Genomic DNA, 23,827 nt, shown 5'->3' on the forward strand with positions numbered 1-23,827 from the left:
CCCTAATGATTGCATCCTCTACCGCGGTGAGTACGAGGATTTGAATGCTTGCCCGGTATGTGGTGCATTGCGCTATAAGATCAGCCGCGATGACCCTGGTGATGTTGAGGGCGAGCGCCCCAGGAAGAAGATTCCTGCCAAGGTGATGTGGTATGCTCCTATAATACCACGGTTGAAACGTTTGTTCCAAAACAAAGAGCATGCCAAGGCGATGCGATGGCACAGAGAAGACCGTAAGAAAGACGGAAAGTTGAGAGTAACCGCTGACGGGTCGCAGTGGAGAAAAATCGAAAGAAAGTACGGGAAGGAGTTTGCAGATGACGCAAGGAGCGTATGGTTTGGTCTAAGCGCAGATGGCATTAATCCTTTTGGGGAGTAGAGCAGCAACCATAGCACCTGTGTAACGCCCTCGATGCGGCTATATCTCCCACGTGTCGAAGCACGACTTAGAGGCATAACCACATTGAAAGCAATGTCGCAAGTGAGGTAATCTTCACACAACCCATGTAATACATAAGGGAAAGAGATACATAGTTGGCTTACATGAATAAAGCATTACAACAACCAAATACAATCAAGGTCCGACTACGGAACCAAAATAAAAGAAGAACCCCAAATGCGACAAAGGTCCCCGATCGACCCCAACTGGGCTCCACTACTGATCAACTAGAACGAAACAACATAAAGAACATGATCTTCATCGAGATCCTCCTGAGCTTGGTTGCGTCATCTGCAAGGACTCATCGGCACCTACAAGCTGGTTTCAGAAGTATCTGTGAGCCACAGGGACTCAGCAATCTCGCACCCTCGCGATCAAGACTATTTAAGCTTATGGGTAAGGTAAAGGTATGAGGTGGAGCTGCAGCAAGCGACTAGCATATATGGTGGCTAACATACGCAAAAGAGAGCGAGAAGAGAAGGCAAAGCACGGTCGATAAAAGTATGATCAAGAAATGATCCTAGAACAACCTACGTCAAGCATAACTCCAATAATCGTGTTCACTTCCCGGACTCCGCCGGAAAGAGATCATCACGGTTACACACGCGGTTGATTCATTTTAATTAAGGTCAACTTTAGGTTTTCTACAACCGGACGTTAACAAATTCCCATCTGCCCATAACCACGGGCATGGCTTTCGAAAGTTCAAATCCCTGCAGGGGTGTCCCAACTTAGCCCATGACAAGCTCTCACGGTCAACGAAGGAATAGACCTCCTCCCGAGAAATTCCGATCAGACTCGGTATCCCGGTTCTTCAAGACATCCTCGACAATGGTAAAACAAGTCCAGCAAGACCGCCAGATGCGCCGACATCCTGATAGGAGCTGCACATATCTTGTTCTCAGGGCAACACCGGATGAACACTACGTACAGCTAAAACCAGCCCTCAAGTTTCCCCGAGGTGGCGCCGCAAGTGGCTCTAGTTTGGACCAACACTTAGACAAGCACTGGCCCGGGGGGGTTAAAATAAAGATAACCCTCAGGATGCGCGACTCCCAAGGGAAAAAGGCTAGGGGGCGAATGGTAAAACCAAGGTTGGGCCTTGCTGGAGGAGTTTTATTCAAAGCAAACTGTCAAGGGGTTCCCATTATAACCCAACCGCGTGAGGAACACAAAATCCGGGAACATAACACCGATATGACGGAAACTAGGGCGGCAAGAGTGGAACAAAACACCAGGCATAAGGCCGAGCCTTCCACCCTTTACCAAGTATATAGATGCATTAATTAAATAAGATATATAGTGATATCCCAACAAGAAAACATGTTCCAACGAGGAACAACATCTCCATGTTCCAACAAGGAACAAACTTCAATCTTCACCTGCAACTAACAACGCTATAAGAGGGGCTGAGCAAAGCGGTAACATAGTCAATCAACGGTTTGCTAGGACAAGGTGGGTTAGAGGCTTGGTGTAGGATCTAGAAGTAGGTGTGTCTAGAAGGGGGGGGGGTGATTAGACACTTAGTTCTAAAGTTGCAATTTTTAATCTTTTAGGTTTGAGTGGAGTTTTAGGCACAATTTCAACATACACAATACATATCAAGCAAGCATGCAAAGAGTATATGAGCAGCGGAATGTAAAGCATGCAACTTGCAAGAATGTAAGGGGAAGGGTTTGGAGAATTCAAACGCAATTGGAGACACGGATGTTTTTCCCGTGGTTTGGATAGGTGGTGCTATCCTACATCCACGTTGATAGAGACTTCAACCCACGAAGGGTAACGGTTGCGCGAGTCCACGGAGGGCTCCACCCACGAAGGGTCCACGAAGAAGAAACCTTGTCTATCCCACCATGGCCATCGCCCACGAAGGACTTGCCTCACTAGCGGTAGATCTTCACGAAGTAGGCGAACTCCTTGCCCTTACAAACTCCTTGGTTCAACTCCACAATCTTGTCGGAGGCTCCCAAGTGACACCTAGCCAATCTAGGAGACACCACTCTCCAAGAAGTAACAAATGGTGTGTTGATGATGAACTCCTTGCTCTTGTGCTTCAAATGATAGTCTCCCCAACACTCAACTCTCTCTCATAGGATTTGGATCTTGTGGAAAGAAGATTTGAGTGGAAAGCAACTTGGGGAAGGCTAGAGATCAAGATTCATATGGTAGGAATGGAATATCTTGGTCTCAACACATGAGTAGGTAGTTCTCTCTCAGAAATAGGATGCTGGAAGTGTAGGCTTAGTCTGATGGCTCTCTCCACGAATGAAGAGGAGGTGGAGGGGTATATATAGCCTCCACACAAAATCCAACCGTTACACATGATTCACCAATCTCGGTGGGACCGAATCAACAAACTCGGTCATACCGAAATAGGAAACCTAGTGACCGTTAGAGATTTTCGGTGGGACCGACTGGATCAACTCGGTGGGACCGATGTGCTAGGGTTAGGGTAAATCCAAAACTCGGTTTGACCAATTACTCAAACTCGGTGGGACCGATTTGGGTAATAAGCGAAACAGAGAGTTGGCCAAGCAAACTCGGTGGGGCCGTTTGCATATTTCGGTGGGACCGAAAATATTGCAATAGGTAATAGAGAGTTTGCAAGCCCATCTCGGTGAGACCAAGATCCCATTGGTGAGACCGAACTGATTAGGGTTTCTGGCAGTGGCTATGACAAGTAAAACTCGGTGGTGCCAGATAGATAGAATCGGTAGATCCGAGTTTGGCTTAGGGTTTAGGTCATATGTGGATATGGGAAAGTAGTTGAGAGTTTTGGAGAATATCACTAAGCACATGAAGTAAGAGGGTCATTAAGCAACACCTCATCCCTCCTTGATAGTATTGGCTTTTCCTATGGACTCAATGTGATCTTGGATCACTAGAATGTAAAATGAAGAGTCTTGAGCTTTAAGCTTTAGCCAATCCTTCGTCCTTAGCATCTTGGAGGACTTCCCACAACCTTTAGTCCATGCCACTCCATTGTTGAACTTATCTGAAACATACTAGATAGAAATGTTAGTCCAACAAGAGATATGTTGTCATCAATTATCAAAACCACCTAGGGAGCACATGTGCTTTCAATCTCCCCCTTTTTGGTAATTGATGGCAACATACATCAAAGCTTTAGATCAAGATATAAAGAACAGCGAGTAAAGCTTTGGAAGGACATGTAACAAGCATAGGCTCCCCCTACATGTATGCACTCATGTAAATATGAAATATAGAGGCATGTGAGAGCATAATCATGACAGAGTAGGCAATGTGTTACATGTATCTTGGCCATATGCATCAGAGCAAAAGATTGTCAAGGAAAATACCTTCATGCTCATGAGTCCTTCTTGCGAACAGTATGTACATAAGCAAGAATTCCTCATACTCATGATTTTGATGCATACACTTACCTTGTAGTCTTTGGTTGGCTTAGGATGGAATGAACCTGCACAAACAAAGTTAGATAACACAGGTACATCCACTAGTCAGAGCAAACAAAAGAAACCACAAGAATACCAAGACTGGGATGACATGTAGAGAGTGAGTACAAGGTACCACATTTGATTCAACATGTCCCCTAGAGTAAAGATATGCAAATAAGCACATATGAACATGTCTTTCCCCCAAGAAGACATGTGACATCTCTCCTCTTGAACATCAAGCATCTGGGACATCTGGGATCCTTGAGTATTCTCTCCCCCTGGAAATCTCTTTCTCTCCCTTAATACTTTTTCAGACTTTCTCTCTCCCTTGAGCTTTGATGTGATCTCTCTCTCCCCCTTTGACATCAATTTCCAAGAAGGTCTTTCTGGAATCTGTCGTATAGGTTTGGTCGTTGAGACTCAGCACAAAGCAATAGATAAAACTGTGATGCTTGTAGAGGACAAGATTCATTGAGTAGAGCTGGATCAGAAGAAATAAAGAACAAGTGGCAAACTGTTTTTCCTGTTGCGAAGTTGGTGGCACCGAGTGGCATGTTTCGGTGGTACCGAAAAGATTCGGTTGGACCGAAAATTACAAGTCGGTGAAACCGAGTTCACACAGAGAAAAACACTTGTCACCTCAGCTCACTAGACATGTAGGATCGCACAAAGATTTGCAATCAATTACCTAAAGGATTTACAAGGAATTGGATGCAGAAAATGCAGAACAAAAACAAAAAGAAAAGAAAAGAAACTGAAGGGACTAGCTGAAGTTGAAAAAGAGAAAGAAAATAAACATGCATGAGACAAATGCAATAACACAAAAAGAACACAAGAGAACTTCATCTAGAGTTGGGCGGTGACATAGTCACCTATGTTAGAGTATATTGACTTAGGAGTCAAGTGAGAACACTTGATCATAGGTCATACTCATTGTTTAAGCTCAAAATGGGGTTACCATTTTTCGTTTAAGCATCTTGGTGTATTCACATCTTGTTGAGTTGCTTTGACTCATGTCTTGGAGTAAAGCTTCTCTAAGATGGAATAACATACCTTGGGTAGTGGTGTGGTTCTTGCGCATGTAGTTGAACTTGTGTGGGTGCTCAAGGTTGATGTAGCTCATCAAGAGTTGGGAGCACCACTTGGAGTTTGAGTTCATCTACCTACATGGGTTAGTTCTTTGCAAGGAAGAGCACTTGTGTATCAAAAAAAATGACAATCATGAAGCTCAACATAGAATTTGTCAAAGGATATGTTTGAATGGTTTTGTGCTTCCTTGTCTTCAACCACCATTGTGTAGAGACTTGGTGATGTAGAGATTGCTCAAGATGTGAGTGAACCGCAATCTCATGGAATTAGATTCAACCAAGCACCTACATGGGTTAGACAACATGCAAGGTACAAATATATCCAAGACATAAGATAGTCATCATAAGAGATATATCATGGATTAGTCATAAGCTCATGTCTTGCATGTATCCAATGGAGTTTCTACTCCAAGTTCGAAGCATCAATGATGTTCAATTCTCCTCTCAACCTGCAAAACACTTTCTCATCAAGTGGTTTAGTAAATATATCCGCTAATTGCTTATCGGTGCGAACATGCTTAAGATCAATGTCACCCTTAGCAACATGATCTCGAATGAAATGATGACAAACTTCAATGTGCTTAGTTCGAGAATGTTGTACAGGATTATGACCAATTTTAATAGCACTTTCATTGTCACAAAGCAGTAGAACATGTTTCACATAGATCCCATAATCTTTAAGAGTTTGGGTCATCCAAAGTAATTGAGCGCAACATGAACCAGCGGCAATGTATTCTGCTTCGGCGGTGGATAAGGATACCGAGTTTTGCTTCTTGGAAGACCAAGACACAAGAGATCTATCGAGAAATTGACAAGTACCCGAAGTAGACTTTCTATCAACCTTGTCTCCGGCATAATCCGAGTCGGAATAGCCAACAAGATCAAAAGAAGACCTCTTAGGATACCAAATGCCAAAGTTTGGTGTATGAATTAAGTATCTCACTATCGTTTTCACGGCCTTAAGATGACATTCTTTAGGAGCAGCTTGATATCGTGCACACATGCACACACTTAGCATAATATCGGGACATGAAGCACATAGATATAGCAATGAACCAATCATAGAGCGATAAACCTTTTGATCAACCGGTTCACCATCTTTGGTCAAATCATTATGTCAACTCGTAGGCATGGGTGTTGACATACCTTTGCATTCTTGCATATTGAACTTCTTGAATAAGTCCTTGGTGTACTTCGTTTGAGAGACAAATGTACCTTCCTTAGTTTGCTTGATTTGCAAACCGAGAAAGAATTTGAGTTCACTCATCATAGACATCTCAAACTTCTCTGACATTAGCTTTCCAAACTTTTCACTAAAGAGAGGGTTAGTTGAACCAAATATGATATCATCAACATAAATTTGGCATACAAATAGTTCTCCATTAACCCTTTTAGTAAAAAGAGTAGAATCAATTTTACCAATTTCAAAAGCACTTGCAAGAAGGAACTTGGTCAAGCATTTATACCATGCTCTAGGAGCTTGTTTAAGACCGTAAAGAGCTTTGTGAAGTTTGTAAACATGATTTGGTTTCTTAGGATTGATAAAGCCGGGAGGTTGTTTGACATAAACTTCCTCCTCTATTTCACCATTTAGAAAAGCACTTTTAATGTCCATTTGGTACAAGGTGATATTATGGTGATTAGCATAAGCAAGTAAGATGCGAATGGACTCAAGTCTAGCAACAGGAGCATATGTCTCACCATAGTCCATACCTCCCACTTGTGTGTACCCTTGGGCGATGAGACGTGCTTTGTTGCGAACCACTTGTCCATCTTCATCTTGCTTGTTGCGAAACACCCATTTGGTACCAATGATGTTGTGGTTGTTGTCGGGCTTCTCAACCAATGTCCAAACTTGGTTTCTCTCAAAGTTGTGTAGCTCTTCATGCATAGCGTTTATCCAATCCGGATCTTCCAATGCTTCTTCGACCTTCATAGGTTCAATGCTAGAGATGAATGAATAGTTTTCACAAAAGTTAGCTAAACGAGTTTTTGAGCGAGTGATTCTCCCGGTTTGTATGTCATTGAAGATTTGCTCGACGGGATGATCTTTGGCGATTCTTGCTCGAACTCGTGAGAGCTTTTGCTTGGGTCTTCGTTGAACATCTTCTTCATCTTGTTCTTCTTCTTGGCCTTCTTCATTGTTGACGTTGTCGTTCTCTTGTCGTGGTGGAGAAGGAGGTTGTTGATGTTCGTCTTGATGCACTTCTTTGTCTTCTTGATCTTGGTGTGTTCCACTTGTGGATGCTTCCGTATCAATTCTTGGTTCACCTTGTTGTGAAGTAGAAGCTTCCACTTGGACGGACGACGTACTCTCCTTCATCTCCGTTGGACGAATTTTGCCAATGGACAAGTCTTGGATTGCTTCTGAAGGGTCTTTGTCTCGTACATCAATTGGCAATTGCTCTACTTGCGAGCCATTAGATTCATCAAACCTCACATCTACCGTCTCTTCAGCCTTTTGGGTGAAATTGTTGTAGACACGGTAAGTGTGAGAGTTTGATCCATAACCAAGTAGGAAACCTTCATGAGATTTAGGAGCAAACTTTGAACGACGATGCTTATCAAGAATGTAGCACTTTGAGACGAATACTCGAAAGTATCCAAATTGGGGTTTGTTACCGGTGAGGAGCTCGTATGCCGTCTTGCCGAGTCACTTGGGAAGGTACAAGCGATTTGTTGCGTGACAAGCTGTCTCAACCGCTTCTGCCCAAAAGTGCTTCGGCGTCTTGTATTCATCAAGCATTGTTCTTGCCATTTCGATGAGCGTCCGGTTCTTCCTCTCAACAACTCCATTTTGTTGAGGTGTGTACATAGCCGGGAACTCGTGTGAAATCCCTTCTTCGTCAAGAAAGGTGTCCACATTTGCGTTCTTGAACTCCGTTCCGTTGTCACTCCGAACCTTCTTGATCTTCACGTCAAACTGATTTTGGGCCTTCCTAGCGAAGTTTTTGAAGATCTTCTGGACCTGCGACTTGTCATTAAGAAAGAACACCCACGTAAATCTTGAAAAATCATCAACTATAACTAGACCAAAAGAATTTCCACCGAGACTCTTGTAGGCGTTGGGACCAAAGAGGTCCATATGAAGTAGCTCGAGTGGCCTCCTTGTGGTCATGATGTTCTTCACGGGATGCCTTCCTCCAACCTATTTACCTGCTTGACAAGCACTGCAAAGTCTATCCTTATCAAATATGACATCGTTAACTCCAAGGATATGATTTCCTTTAATAAGCTTGTCAAGGTTTCTCAGGCCAACGTGTCCTAGTCGTCTATGCCACAACCAACCTTTTGAGGATTTAGCAATAAAGCAAGTTTTAGGTTGTGCCTTCTTAGAGAAATCTACAATGTAAAGATCACCTCTACGCATACCGGTAAAGACCATTTTATGATTGTCTCGACGAAACACTTGGCAATCTACCTCAGTAAATAGGACATTCAACGAGAGATTCAACGAGCATGACATTTTGAATGGAACTATCATGTGAGATGGCCACCTTACCAAGGCCAACCACTTTACCCTTTGAATTATCACCAAAGGTGACATATTTTCGAGGGTCGTCATTTTCAGCAAGCTCATGGAACATCTCTTCATCTCCGGTCATATGATCAGTACATCCACTATCAAGAACCCATTCCTTTCCTCCTGACGCATATCCCCTAAGATTTGCCGTAAGACCAAAGTGTCTCATTGCATCATCAAGATCGAAGTCACTATCATCATCATCATCATAGTATCCATGTTCACCATGATCTTTTGACTCATCATTTCCTAGAGAGGGTAATTCATTAGATAAATGATCATCAAAGTGGTCACATTTATGAATTCTTATAGCTTCGGATATAATATCACTAATGATTCCAACATCTCCTTTAGCTCGCTTGAGATTGGCAAGCTCAAATAGACAATCACCAAAACTAGGATCACTAGAGTTCATCTTACTCAAGGCAATAGATTTATGGAGAATTTCATCCAAATTTTTCAAGGAATGGTCGGGAAATAGTTCCTCAAGAAATTTCCATATAGTATAGGCACAATTAAGAGTAGGCAAACTAGCAATCAAATTTTTGGGCAATCCTCTAATGATGAGCTCGATAGTTCTAAGATTGCGAATCATGTCAATATCTTCATCTAGGGTAGGATGCAAGGGATCGATATGAGGTGCACAAGGGTTAGCAATATACTTGTTCAAATGATATTGGTTGAAGATTACAAGCATCTCATTTTTCCACTCATGAAAATATTCTCCATCAAGAATAGGCACTCTATGTCTAAGACTCCCTAAAGTAGACACATCCATCTTCCTCCAATGGTGATTAAACCAAGGCAATGGAGACCAAAGCTCTGATACCACTTGTAGGATCTAGAAGTAGGTGTGTCTAGAAGGAGGGTGTAACACCCTCGATGCGACTATATCTCCCACGTGTCGAGGCACGACTTAGAGGCATAATCGCATTGAAGGCATATGTCGCAAGTGAGGTAATCTTCACACAACCCATGTAATATAATAAGGAAAGAGATACATAGTTGGCTTACAATCGCCACTTCACACAATTACATGAATAAAGCAATTCATCATCCAAATACAATCAAGGTCCGACTACGGAACCAAAATAAAAGAAGAACCCCAAATGCGACACGGTCCCCGATCGACCCCAACTGGGCTCCACTACTGATCAGCTAGAACGAAACAACACAAAGGACAAGATCTTCATCGAGCTCCTCCTGAGCTTGGTTGCGTCATCCACACGGTAACCTCGGCACCTGCAAGCTGGTTTTTGGAAGTATCTGTGAGCCACAGGGACTCAGCAATCTCGCACCCTTGCGATCAAGACTATTTAAGCTTATGGGTAAGGTAAAGGTATGAGGTGGAGCTGCAACAAGCGACTAGCATATATGGTGGCTAACCTATTCGCAAAAGAGAGCGAGAAGAGAAGGCAAAGCACGGCCGATAAAAGTATGATCAAGAAGTGATCCTGGACTACCTACGTCAAGCATAACTCCAACAATCGTGTTCACTTCCCGGACTCCGCCGGAAAGAGACCATCACGGTTACACACGCAGTTGATACATTTTAATTAAGGTCAACTTCAGGTTTTCTACAACCAGACATTAACAAATTCCCATCTGCCCATAACCGCGGGCACGGCTTTTGAAAGTTCAATCCCTACAGGGGTGTCCCAACTTAGCCCATCACAAGCTCTCACGGTCAACGAAGGAATATACCTCCTCCCGAGACATTTCGATCAGACTCGGTATCCCGGTACAACAAGACATTTCGACAGGGTAAAACTAAACCAGCAACACCGCCCGAATGTGCCGACAAATCCCGATAGGAGCTGCACATATCTCTTTCTCAGGGCACACCGGATCGTCCAAACTTCCGGTAGGCCAGCCCAGAGTTGCCCCTGGTGGCCACCGGCGGCTGACAAGTTGGACCAACACTCAGAGGAGCACTGTCCCGAGGGTTTAAATAAAGATGACCCTTGAGCCGGCCGACTCAAGGGAAAGAAAAGGCTAGGTGGCAAATGGTAAAACCAATGTTGGGCATTGCTGGAAGAGCTTTACTTAAGACGAACTGTCAAGGGGTTCCCATAATAGCCCAACCGCGTAAGGAACACAAAATCTGGGAACATAACACCGATATGACGGAAACTAGGGCCGCAAGAGTGGAACGAACCACCAGGCATAAGGCTGAGCCTTCCACCCTTTACCCAGTATATAGATGCATTAATTAAATAAGATATATAGTGATATCCCAACAAGTAAACATGTTCCAATAAAGAAAGGTATCTCCATGTTCCAACAAGGAACAAAGTTCAATCTTCACCTGCAACTAACAACGCTATAAGAGGGGCTGAGCAAAGCGGTAACATAGCCAATCAACGGTTTGCTAGGACAAGGTGGATTAGAGGCTTGGTTCAACAACATGGGAGGCATGATAAACAAGTGGTAGGTATCGCAGCATAGGCATAGCAAAAGAGCGAGCATCTAGCAAAGCAAAGATAGTAGTGATTTCGAGGGTATGATCATCTTGCCTGAAATCCCGCAAGGAAGAAGAACGAGTCCATGAAGAAGATAAACGGACGTAGTCGAACGGATCCTCACAATCAGAATTAACCCAAAGAAGTAACACCGGAAAGAAAGCAAACAATATAGTAAAACAACCATCACATAATCATGGCACGATGCGCAATCAAGTATGATGCATGTCTGGTTTAAAGAGGCATGGCATGGCAAAGTGCACAAGCAATTCTACAAATTAAGTGGAGATCAATATGCAACGAGTTGCATATTGACGAAACACCACAACAAGTTATTTAGTTCGATCTCGTTTAAGTACCCAACAAAATTAAATGTTGATTAACATGGCAAGAGGTGAAGCATAAGTAAACTAAACATTTAGGCAAGTTTAAATGGGTCCAAAACAACAAACAACAATTTCGATAAAACCCCATATGCATTAGTAATTTAATGCAAACAACAATTTGAACCAATCTTGAAGTTGTTATCATGATGCGGATGACATGTGGAAGTTTATGCAATTTTTATTAAAAGTTTGATAAGAGCTTTAAGAAGCATTTGGTCGTCATGGCGGAACAAAAAGGGTGCCACGGCAACTACAATGGAAATGGTGCCACGGCAACATTCCGGATGATCCGACAACTCATTGAGATGTCGGTGCAAGAGATAAGCAGATACCTAGACCCAGCGAAGCTGAAGTTCAGCGGGATGAAGTCTCACGACTGTCACATGCTGATGACGCAGATACTTCCAGTTGCAATCCGTGGGATCATGGACGCGCACGTCCGTGAAACCCTATTTGGCCTATGCAACTTTTTCGACGTCATCTCTCGGAAGTCTGTTGGCGTGAGGCAACTCAGAAGGCTACAGGAAGAGATCATGGTGATACTATGCGAGCTTGAGATGTACTTCCCGCCTGCATTCTTCGACATTATGGTGCATCTGCTGGTCCATATCGTGGACGATATCATCCAACTCGGGCCGACGTTCCTGCACAACATGATGCCGTTCGAAAGGATGAATGGTGTCATCAAAGGATACGTTCGCAACATGTCACGTCCAGAGGGAAGCATAGCCAGGGGCTTTCTGACCGAAGAGTGCATCTCCTACTGGAAGAATTATCTAGGCATCGAGAACCCCGTTGGTCTGCCCGTCAACAGGCACCTCGGCAGGCTCGCTGGATGGGGTCACCGTGAGGGTCGCCGCGAAATGCATGTCGACTTCGAGGGTCGACTCGCCGACTTTGAAAGAGCAAACCTAGTCGCGCTACAACACATAGACGTGGTCGATCCTTGGGTGGTAGAGCACAAAACCTTTATTAAGAAGACGTACAATGACCGAGGCCAACAGAGGATGGACGGAGATATACTCAAAGAGCACAACTCATGTTTCACACATTGGTTCAAGCAGAAGCTTCTGTCGTACCCTTTACATGAGGATTCTTCCGCGGAAGAACAACTCATATTCGCCTTGTCACAGGGCACTGAGCACAACCTGATGACCTATGAGGCGTACGATATCAACGGCTACACATTCTACACCGAGGCCAAGGACATGAAGAGCGATGGTTATCAGAACTCCGGGGTAATGATGGAATCCTACACCGGTAACGACAAGGACAGATACTACGGAAGGATCGAGGAGATCTGGGAGCTGAGCTACGCTGGAGAGAAGGTCCCGATGTTCCGTGTCAGATGGGCCAAGAGCGTCCTCAAAGAAGACCGGTATTTCACCACCATGGTTATACCCGAAGCCAAATCCCAGACCGCGGGCGCAAACGTCACCACGAAAAATGAGCCATGGGTACTGGCTTCCCAAGTGGACCAATGCTTCTTCATTACCGACCCGTCAAAGCCCAGTCGTGTTGTCGTGAGGAGAGGCAAAAGGAAGATCATCGGAATGGATGGAGTAGCCAATGAGCAAGACTTCGACAAGTACGGCGACCCGAGGATCGAACATGACGACGATGATGAAGTAGCAGCATACACCACAAGAAGAAGCAGGACCACCCTACCTAAAGGACGTCCGTTCCATAGAAGAACTCCATTTGTGAAAAAGAAGGGCAAGAAGATTGTGAACAGATAGCTAGCTAAGATCGATTGTATTTAAATCGTAGCCTTCATTTCTCGATTGTATTTCATGGGCACTTTTTGAACTATCATGAATATTTTTAAATTTCATGGACACTCGATCTTGATCCCCCTCCATCTCGATCGCTATCCCACCTCGCCAGATCCGGTCCCTCTCACCGCCGAGCACCCCCCGGTCCACCGGCCGCCGTCGCCGACCCCCCGCACCCTCGATTCCCCTACTCAACCGCCGCCGCCGACCCCCCGCACCCCGCGCACCCTCCCCTGCTCCACCGGCATTACTGTTTGATGATATTTTTAAAAAAATTATTACTGTCTTATAAAAAAATATTACTGTTATGATTTAAACAAGTTTGAACATATTTAAACACAAATAAGTATCGAACAACATTTTAAATGCATAAAAAATACTAATGGCGCACCAGGGTGAGGTGCGCCATTAGTATGGATGTACTTATGGCGCACCAGGGTGATGTGCGCCATTACTATGGATGTACTTATGTACCTGTTGGCTCGAGCAGAAATAAAAAAAAATACTAATGGCGCACCAGGGTGAGGTGCGCCATTACTATGGATGTACTTATGGCGCACCGAGGGGTGGTGCGCCATTAGTATTGTGCCGCCCCCATCCATATTTCCACCCCGGCCCAAACCTATCCCCTCTCTCTCCCTCGCCCTCGCCCTCGATCCCCTTCCCCTCTCCTCTCCCGACGCCGCTGCCCCGCCGCCTCGACGCTGCCCCGCCGCCTCGACGCCACCCCGACGCCGCCTCGACCCCGCCGCGACGTCTCCAACCACCGCCGCCTGAGGCCCCAACGTCGGCGCTGCTCTCCCCGTCGCCCCACCTCGTTGGACGCCATCGCCCCGCCGCCCTCGTCGCCGGCGGCCCGGACGCCGCCCCGTCCACACCACCATCGCCGGAGCACCACCACCACCCGGACCTCGTCGCCTCCTCCCCTGCGTCGTCGTCGTCCCCGACATCCTCCCCGCGCCCCACTGCCCTATCCCTACGCCCCCTGTGAGCTCCCCCTCCTCCTCTCCCCCTCTCCCCCTCGCGCGCACGCGCTTACGTCATTTAGCACATTCTCGTCATGTCCCGGATTGGGGACACAGGGTGGAATTATGAGAGTTGGGACTAAATGAGGTGGGACATTTACAAATTTCTAGAGAGGTTTGAGACCTTTGAGGTCCAGTTGGGTGTAGCTTTTGCGAGAGTCATCCCCTGAACTGTGCAAATAGTCTTCAGTAACTGTCATTATTGCGAGGACGGCGGTAATTGTGGTGCATTTGTTCTCTGGGTGTTGTTTGCATGCTTTTACTCATCTTACTTGATCAAGGCTACAATTTATTATACCTGCGCTCGTGTTGATCTGGTTTGTTGGGAGTATTTCAGTTACTTGGCTGTTAGCGTCTTTTGTTGGGAGTACATGAATGTATTGTATGGATGTGCTGTGCTGTGCTGTGCATGCATGCAAGGCAGAACTGAATGGATCTTTTGTGGTCTTGTTCATACAGCAAATGTGAATTATCTAGGGATAGCATTACCATACAGTAATGAGTTTCTTAATGGCTGTTATTTCCAAAAAAAGAGATCCATGGGCACTAGCACCCTGGACATATTTTTATAGAAGAAGCCCACCCGAGTGAGGAGTCAGAAATTCGTTCCGGATGGGATTCGGACTCTGGACGCAGGGTGCACCACTGTGAACCTTGGCACTAGGCTACTGCCTAGTTGTCAATTCGCTGTTATTTCTCATAGTGATGATTTGGATCATGTCAATGTGTTCTGCTTTGCTTAAATTGGGCTAAAGATTCAGATAGATTTACTATGTCTAGTAGGGTTAATTATACGTGTGAGTTCTTCAGATATATTATATAGATGAGTTGACGATGCACCTTTTCACAAGCTGTCGAGAGTTGTCACATGTCAGTCATGCTTCTACTGAATGCTACTAAAGAAGTAAACAACCTATAAATAGAAATTAAGAATGTATAGTTTGACCTGTTAGTTTCTCAAGTAATAACGGTTTAGAGTTTCATTGCCCTGGGGTGCATGCCTATTTTGAATGGTACTGTAGTTGTATAGCAGAATTGGTTGCGCACAGCTTCTAGAATCTACATGGCTAGTGGCACATGTTCATATCTGGAAAGAGAACTAGAGTGGAAAACAGCACCACACATGCAAGGTAAAATTAGTAACATGAGCATACTGGACAGGCACACAATGCCATACATGGGAATTGAACTCATATCCTTAGGAAATGGTGTGAAACAGAATATTGCCATTTTAGTCATATCCTTAGGAAATGGTGTAGGTTGTTTCCTAAGTTATGCCTATCGACACAATAGTTGTTCTAATGGCGCAGTGGGTGATTTGGGGATCTTTGCAAACCTGCCTCTGAACTGATTTTATTTGTTCATCATGCTTTTGTACTATTGGAGCTTCAGTTGGGTGGCTGCTGTGATATGGGGTTTTAGTTTTCTTGGAATTGGGGATTGATATTTGGATATACAGATAGGATTGCAAATGCGGTTAGTAGGACTGACTACTGATAGGCACTGTAATATGTGATTATTTTCCAGCTTCTTACCTAGGTGCTTTTGTATTGTGATTATTTTGTTTCGAGGGACTATAAAAATGCTTCCATTTATCAACAGAATTCCGGTTCTATTTTGAAAGTTGGCGACACAAAAGATGCCAATGTATTTTCCATGTTGTTATGGAGGCCTTTTTTGCCTTGTCCACCCGAGAGGCCCTTGAGTTTGCTGGAATGTCGATTAACTTCCGTTCCGGCAAATTTGGGTACTCCATATGTCCTATTTTCAGCAAAGGTCATGCTGAAATTTTCCGTGAATTTTAGCATGACTTTGCTAAAAATAGGACATATGGGGTACTTGTGACTAATGCATGGGCCGGGCTATCTTAGTAGTTAATTAAGTAGGATCAAGTGCCCCGGCGTACTTGTGACTAATGCATGGCTTTTAGGGTGCCTCGGTGTCGATAAAAACCGAAATGATGAAAGCTTAGGCTTTTAGGGTGCCTCGGCGTCGAAAAACCCTCAATGATAAAAGCTTAGCTTTTAGGATGCCTCGGTGTCGACAAACCCTAAATGATGAGACCATGATCTTGTTCCTTGACAATAACCAACTTTTTGACCAAACTTTGTTCCTATTTAGAGAGAAACATGGCCAACAACGATGAGGCCCCGGGGGTTCGGGCGGCAAGGCATTCTGGGAGCTGTCCCAGGAGATGGAGGAACAACCTCACTTATATGAGGACGCCGCCTTCCCCATCGATCCTGAGACCACTGATGGTACCGCCGAGGATGACCCCACTGATGCCACCACTGATGGTGCCGCCGAGGATGCCACCACTGATGATGGCGGCACACGCACAGATGGCAGCCAACCGAAGAGGCAACAGAAGGACCGGCGCCCGACCGTGCTCCGCACCCTCAAGGAGGAAGTTACTGAAGTGGACTCCGACGGGAATCCAACGGCGCCCGAACGAATAGTCAAGGGGTACTCGCTTTAGCTCGGGTGCATTCTCCGGAGCATCGTCTCGATCAACACCGAGAACCTGAGGCATCCTGACCGAGGGAATTTGCGCAACCTCCTCTTCACGAAGCTGCACGAACGATACAAGTTCCCTGCTGAATTTGAAAAACACAAGCCTCAAAGGGAATAAAGTGAACAATGCTGCCCTCACGAAGATGAGCAAGGCCCTGTCTACTTGGAAAAGCAATGTGAAGAGAATGATCAAGAAAGGTGAGAGTTATGAGAAGATCAAGGAGAAAAATTCTTCGATCACCGAAGATGACTACAACGACTTCAAGATCAATTGCTCGAGCACCGCAAACTCCGAATCAAGTAAGTGGGGGAAAGAAATGCGGGAGCTGAACTTAGGGGAACACACACTCGGTCCCGGCGGTTATAGAGTGGCGGAGCCTATATGGGACAAGGAGGAGGCGGACCATGCCGAGCAAGGCCTACCGCCCCTCTTCGATAAATACGGTGACAAGTAGACCAGGAACTTTGTCAGGGCCCGGTACAAGAAGGACCCGAAAACAAAGGAGCTTACCATGGATCCGAAGACCAGGGCGCTTGAGCTTGTTCTGGTAAGGAATAAACCCCCGTGTAATTAGCTCCATATGGTTGCATTCTAATTAATGAAGCCAAATTTCTAAATGGTTCACATTCCTTCCGCAGGCGACTGAAAGCAGTAGCACGGGGTCGACTAAGAGCAACCCTTGGGACACCACTCTAAATAGGGCGTTGAATGTAATGAAGAACAAGGATAAGCTCAGTAAGCCGTCCTCAGCTGGTCGTGTGGCCGGCAAAGGCTTGTCAACAAAATGGTCGTCATACTATAACACTGGTGGGCGAAAGGAGAAAAAGACCAGCTCGGAAAGCCAGGCACGCGAGGTTCAAGAACTCAAGGCACAGGTGGAGCGGATTCCGGAGATTGTCCAAGAGCAAGTGCAACAACAACTCGGAGCAACGATCACCGCCATTGTGCCTACCTTGATCCAGGGGTTGAGTGCGTGGATTGCGGGCGGCCAACAGGGGCCGCCCCCAATTCCTAGCTTCACGGCCAGCAACTCATAGAACGCGATGGCGGGGCCATTGGTGTCTCCGGTGGAGGCGGCATTGGTGTCTCCGACGCCGGCACGGGAGCTTAATGCACCCGGGTGTACGCCGGCCGGCACCTCTGCAGCAAGCGGCCCCTCCGTCAACTACACGCCCGCCTCGACATTAGCCGAGCTCGACGCCATCATCACGGTAACTAATTAAGCCTCTCTCAGCCGAGGACTTCATCTCCTTGCCTTTGACTGGGCATCCCTGACGCCCTACATGTTTTCGTAGGGCGCCGCCGACGTTCCGTGCACTCTCCTGCACTTCGTGAACAACGAGTTGGTCGATGTCGCCAAGGGAAAAATCGTTCAACCGGGCAACCCCTTGTTCCACGGTACCCAGATGCCACCCAACTTGTTTAGGGTTCAACTGGTTCGGGTGCTGCCAGGCCGCGACGAGTTGTTACCTCTGATTCGACCCGTCGGGGCTAACGATGATGACGTGATGACCCTCAGCGCCTGCTTGAGCTGGCCCCTGCTTTGGCTGAAGAGCCAGATTCGTTTGGGGGCGGGGGACACCACCCCAAAGACAACACCGCCAGTCATGCCGGCGCCAAGTCGGCCCCATGGCAAGACCGCCGCAACAGTGCCGGACATCCCTATGCCACTGGATCCAAACATGCATATGGCATAGGATCAGAACGACGACGACGACGATACATTTGCCAACGTCGATCAGTACTTTGCCGATCATGGGTATGGTGGCGACTTCATGGGGCCTCCTTCTCAAGAACCCAACCCAACAAAAGACGTGCGCGATCTAGCTGGTACCGTGGAGAAGCCAAGTTGCAGCAGGCGTCATCTGCCGTTCAGCTCTCAGGATACGCCTCCAGCTGCCGACTTCACCGAGCCTCAGATAGGCGAGGTGCGAAATATTATCAGCCCCAACACACTCAAGAAGGCGGTCTGTGAGCAGAACTCGGTCCCTTTATAGGAGAAGAAGAAGGCACGCAAAAGAAAGACTAACAAGGGTGCGGGCCAGCCGGCACCGAGTACGATCCGTGCTCAGGACGGGCCACCTTCACCTAAGGATATCTCGAGGAGGGTGCATGTGGCGGGTAGGCCGATGCTACCGAGAAATATGCTGGATGCTGCAACCGGTGCTATGCGGAGTGTGCATGACAGTGTTCTTTCCTTGGAGAAGCGGCGTCTCGGAGAGAAGGATGTGGCATACCCGGTTTTTGCGGCCAAGGTGCCAGAGGGCAAGGGCTTTGTGGATAACTCCATCGGGGGTACGATCGTCCTGTGGTTTGATGACATCCACGCTATGTTGAACCTTCATCCGCTGCACTACACCTTCGTTCGGCTATTTTCGCTGAGTATGGAGATGCGGATCATTCGCGACAAGACCCCGGACATCGTGATAGTCGACCCCTTCTACATGCGTGCCAAGATCTTGGGCAGCGCTGGGGACCGGCAAGTCGCGACTTCTTACCTCGAAGGCGTCATTCTGGCAAACCAAGATAAGGATAACTTCCTCGTGCCTTACTTTCCCGAGTAAGTCCTCCCCTCAACCGCCCCGTAACATATGAATTCTTAGATTTCGATCGTTTTTCTTTTAACATTTCGTGTTTTCTGCAGTGACACACATTGCATGCTCATCCTCCTAAGCCCCAAATATTCCATGGCCACGTATTTCGACCCGGACCGTCAGTCGAACATAGACTACACAAATGTCAAGAAGGTTCTTGATGATTTTCTCCCCGGCTACGTCAAATCTGGAGGCACCTTCACCAGGCCTATTCGTAAGTACGACAAGCACGTGTTCTCCCACAATACGACGTTCTGCTGCGTCAAGCAGCCGCCTGGCGGTCAGAAGGGTGCCTACTACGCCATCCATCACGTGCGGGCGATCGTACGGGACCATCATCAACTTCTGCTACCGAGTAAACTCAAAGATTGGGCCGCGAGCGTGTCGGCAATCCAGGACGCGGACATCAGACAAGAATTCTTTCGCATCCAGTCGGAGTTTGCGGAAATCATCCATCAAGATGTCCTTCGTACCTCGGGGCAGTTCTACCTCAGAAATCAACCGTCCAACAGTGACATCGACACAATGCTACAAATGCAGGCTGACAACGACCGTTATTTCATGACTTCCATGATAGACGGCGGCTTCATCCACGCTCCGGTCCCTTGAGTCGAGTCAAAAGCAGTGATGCTGTGTCTAGTTCTGAAACATCGATTGGCTCATGTTGTAATTAAATTTAATGAACTTGTAGTATGTCTCTTTGCTTTTGAGAGTCGTTCAACATAGATGTAATCGATGCTATTAATGTCTTGCTTTTCTCTTCCGATCGTTCTGTTGCATACTTATATATTGCTTATGTATTGTCTGTGAATTGGTACTAACGTTTCGTTTGGCTACTGCATAGCGATGCCGTCATATGTCGTGTACAAGGGTAAGGTTACCGGAGTCTACGACGACTGGGAGGAGTGTCGGAGACAGGTTCACCGATTCAGCGGTAACAGTTACAAAGGGTACACCACTAGGGCCGAGGCCGAATCTAGATACGCCCGCTATCTAGCGGGAGAGGGGAGGGAGCGCTAGAGGAACCGGATGAAGACGAGTTTCATTGTGATGATGCTCATCGTGATGACCACAGCTCTCTTCTATGTGATGGTAGTTTAGATGATCGATATCGACTTGTAATGTGAAGACAAACTCGCTACTCGCGGTCTCGAGACTTGTAATATAATGTTCTATCTTTCTTCGGTCTTTTCAATTCGGAGACTAATATGATGAATTGTATTCGGAGACTAATATGATGAATTGTATTCATAGACTAATCTTCTATTGTATTCGATGAATCTGTTGTTGATGTGTGCTGTCTATATTTTGTCCAATTATACATTTTGTAACCTGTGCAAAAAACAGAAAATAAAAAAAATAAAAAAACCCTAATATTCATACTAATGGCGCATCACATCACAGTGCGCCATTAGTATGCCAAAGGATACTAATGGCGCATCATTAAACAGTGTGCCATTAGTATGCCGAAGTTACTAATGGCGCATCTTGTTGTTGTGCGCCATTAGTATGCCAAAGCACCTGGGTATACATGGCCCCCTGGGAGGCATACTAATGGCGCACTGTTGTATATACTAATGGCGCATCTGAGATGCGCCATTAGTATACCAGATACTAATGGCGCACCAGTGGTGCGCCATTTGTAAAATATACTAATGGCGTGGCACTAATGGCGCACCACTAATGCGCCATTAATGGCCAAATTAGGTGCGCCATTAGTAGGCCTTTTCCTAGTGGTGTGAATCTTACATGGGATATTGGGAAAAGATAGGGAACAGAAAATCAGAGCTGAAAGATACAAATGGATAGAACTTAATGCAAATAAGCACATATGAACATGTCTTTCCCCCAAGAAGACATGTGACATCTCTCCTCTTGAACATCAAGCATCTGGGACATCTGGGATCCTTGAGTATTCTCTCCCCCTGGAAATCTCTTTCTCTCCCTTAATACTTTTTCAGACTTTCTCTCTCCCTTGAGCTTTGATGTGATCTCTCTCTCCCCCCTTTGACATCAATTTCCAAGAAGGTCTTTCTGGAATCCGTCGTATAGGTTTGGTCGTTGAGACTCAGCACAAAGCAATAGATAAAATTGTGATGCTTGTAGAGGACAAGATTCATTGAGTAGAGCTGGATCAGAAGAAATAAAGAACAAGTGGCAAATTGTTTTTCCTGTTGCGAACTCGGTGGCACCGAGTGGCATGTTTTGGTGGTACCGAAAAGATTCTGTTGGACCGAAAATTACAAGTCGGTGAAACCGAGTTCACACAGAGAAAAACACTTGTCACCTCAGCTCACTAGACATGTAGGATCGCACAAAGATTTGCAATGAATTACCTGAAGGATTTACAAGGAATTGGATGCAGAAAATGTAGAACAAAAACAAAAAGAAAAGAAAAGAAACTGAAGGGACTAGATGAAGTTGAGAAAGAGAAAGAAAATAAACATGCATGAGACAAATGCAATAACACAAAAAGAACACAAGAGAACTTCATCTAGAGTTGGGCGGTGACATAGTCACCTATGTTAGAGTATATTGACTTAGGAGTCAAGTGAGAACACTTGATCATAGGTCATACTCATCGTTTAAGCTCAAAATGGGGTTACCATTTTTCGTTTAAGTATCTTGGTGTATTCACATCTTGTTGAGTTGCTTTGACTCATGTCTTGGAGTAAAGCTTCTCTAAGATGGAATAACATACCTTGGGTAGTGGTGTGGTTCTTGCGCATGTAGTTGAACTTGTGTGGGTGCTCTAGGTTGATGTAGCTCATCAAGAGTTGGGAGCACCACTTGGAGTTTGAGTTCATCTACCTACATGGGTTAGTTCTTTGCAAGGAAGAGCACTTGTGTATCAAAAAAATGACAATCATGAAGCTCAACATAGAATTTGTCAAAGGATATGTTTGAATGGTTTTGTGCTTCCTTGTCTTCAACCACCATTGTGTAGAGACTTGGTGATGTAGAGATTGCTCAAGATGTGAGTGAATCGCAATCTCATGGAATTAGATTCAACCAAGCACCTACATGGGTTAGAAAACATGCAAGGTACAAATATATCCAAGACATAAGATATTCATCATAAGAGATATATCATGGATTAGTCATAAGCTCATGTCTTGCATGTATCCAATGGAGTTTCTACTCCAAGTTCGAAGCATCAATGATGTCCAATTCTCCTCTCAACCTGCAAAACACTTTCTCATCAAGTGGTTTAGTAAATATATCCGCTAATTGCTTATCGGTGCGAACATGCTTAAGATCAATGTCACCCTTAGCAACATGATCTCGAATGAAATGATGACGAACTTCAATGTGCTTAGTTCAAGAATGTTGTACAGGATTATGACCAATTTTAATAGCACTTTCATTGTCACAAAGCAGTGGAACATGTTTCACATAGATCCCATAATCTTTAAGAGTTTGGGTCATCCAAAGTAGTTGAGCGCAACATGAACCAGCGGCAATGTATTCCGCTTCGGCGGTGGATAAGGATACCGAGTTTTGCTTCTTGGAAGACCAAGACACAAGAGATCTACCGAGAAATTGACAAGTACCCGAAGTAGACTTTCTATCAACCTTGTCTCCGGCATTACTGTTTGATGATATTTTTAAAAAAATTATTACTGTCTTATAAAAAAATATTACTGTTATGATTTAAACAAGTTTGAACATATTTAAACACAAATAAGTATCGAACAACATTTTAAATGCATAAAAAATACTAATGGCGCACCAGGGTGAGGTGCGCCATTAGTATGGATGTACTTATGGCGCACCAGGGTGATGTGCGCCATTACTATGGATGTACTTATGTACCTGTTGGCTCGAGCAGAAATAAAAAAAAAAATACTAATGGCGCACCAGGGTGAGGTGCGCCATTACTATGGATGTACTTATGGCGCACCGAGGGGTGGTGCGCCATTAGTATTGTGCCGCCCCCATCCATATTTCCACCCCGGCCCAAACCTATCCCCTCTCTCTCCCTCGCCCTCGCCCTCGATCCCCTTCCCCTCTCCTCTCCCGACGCCGCTGCCCCGCCGCCTCGACGCTGCCCCGCCGCCTCGACGCCACCCCGATGCCGCCTCGACCCCGCCGCGACGTCTCCAACCACCGCCGCCTGAGGCCCCAACGTCGGCGCTGCTCTCCCCGTCGCCCCACCTCGTTGGACGCCATCGCCCCGCCGCCCTCGTCGCCGGCGGCCCGGACGCCGCCCCGTCCACACCACCATCGCCGGAGCACCACCACCACCCGGACCTCGTCGCCTCCTCCCCTGCGTCGTCGTCGTCCCCGACATCCTCCCCGCGCCCCACTGCCCTATCCCTACGCCCCCTGTGAGCTCCCCCTCCTCCTCTCCCCCTCTCCCCCTCGCGCGCACGCGCTTACGTCATTTAGCACATTCTCGTCATGTCCCGGATTGGGGACACAGGGTGGAATTATGAGAGTTGGGACTAAATGAGGTGGGACATTTACAAATTTCTAGAGAGGTTTGAGACCTTTGAGGTCCAGTTGGGTGTAGCTTTTGCGAGAGTCATCCCCTGAACTGTGCAAATAGTCTTCAGTAACTGTCATTATTGCGAGGACGGCGGTAATTGTGGTGCATTTGT

The sequence above is a fragment of the Triticum aestivum genome, chromosome 6A (genome assembly GCF_018294505.1).
Source record: "Triticum aestivum cultivar Chinese Spring chromosome 6A, IWGSC CS RefSeq v2.1, whole genome shotgun sequence".
NCBI lineage: Eukaryota > Viridiplantae > Streptophyta > Magnoliopsida > Poales > Poaceae > Triticum > Triticum aestivum.